We start from the raw sequence: 1,292 nt of genomic DNA, 5'->3' as shown, positions 1-1,292 counted from the left end.
TTTTTCATTTGTCATCTCTATGCAGAACTCCTCAAGTGGAAACATTTTAGCTTCACCTGGTTTAATTTGGTAAATCTTCTTTAAGGCACCTTTGGCTATCCAATTATTAATTAAAAAATAATTAGTAATTAACAAAAGATTAATGTACAGGATGCAAATGATCAAGGCGGACATATTTAGAAGAGGTTGTAGTGGTGAGTAATGGTCCGATCCTTAGGTGGGCTCCCAGAGCCAGCCCTGCTAAGGACCCCATATATAACCCTGCTTTATAGAAATGTTTGCACAATTGCTTGCTAGCTGTTTTTTAAGAGTACTCCTGTTCTGTCCATTGATTTTTACAGAATTAATGCATGACTAATCATTTAAGTTAACTATCTTGGAACACTGACAGCTCCTTGGCTGTAGGGGAAACACAACAAAGCCCTTCCTATCTGGAATACCTGAGGTGTGACTGAATCCCAAAACAGCAGAAGGTAAAATTTTGTAACTGGGCCATCAGCAGTGTTCTGAATTTATAAAGTTGTAGTGTGGTTTTCTCGCCGCAGTTAAGGGTGATCAGCAGGCCCTCCAGCGAGTGGTAAAAACAGCAGGGAAGGCCACTGCAAAGGTCAGCACTATCCACACTACCCAACGCCTGAGGAAAGTCCATAACATCCTGAATTATCAACACCACCCATCAGGTGTTCCACCAACTGCCTTCAGGTGAAAGATTCAGGTCTTTACAAGCAACTTGACTTGCCCACAGCCTGTACCCTCAGTCAGTTAGCCCCCACCCCCATTCTCCCTTTGCACCATCTTTAGACATTCACTACAGCACTATTACAAAGCTCTCAAATTAAGACTCTGTTGGTCATTAACCAAAGGTTTAAATAAGGAAACATTCTCGGAGCAGCAATTAGATATAAAACTCGAACCAAAAAAAAAAAACTATAAATATATAAATATATATATTTACTCCTTTATCTTTTGTTTCATCCACAACTCTAAAAGTATCAGTTTTAGATTCACCTTGATCGCCCGCCTGCTAATGAAAAAAGTAATCGACAAATTTATTAATTAGCAAAATAACCTCTCTTGTTTTCTTTACAATTAATAAAGAATGTGCAATACATGTTTTTTTCTTTCTAGTTAAAACCATTTTCCTTTTAGGGATGTTAATTTACTCAAACTCTCTTTTTAAGTAATTAACAGAATCATCAATGACTAAAACAATCAATAGATGCTGCTCAATGTTAAAAACCTGCGCTTTCACAGAAGATAGAGTCTTCTCACTTTGTTCTTGTCGTGTTAAT

The sequence above is a fragment of the Cyprinodon variegatus genome, unplaced genomic scaffold (assembly GCF_000732505.1).
Source record: "Cyprinodon variegatus isolate N-32 unplaced genomic scaffold, C_variegatus-1.0 Scaffold163, whole genome shotgun sequence".
Taxonomy (NCBI): domain Eukaryota; kingdom Metazoa; phylum Chordata; class Actinopteri; order Cyprinodontiformes; family Cyprinodontidae; genus Cyprinodon; species Cyprinodon variegatus.
Note: the sequence above shows the minus strand (reverse complement) of the source record.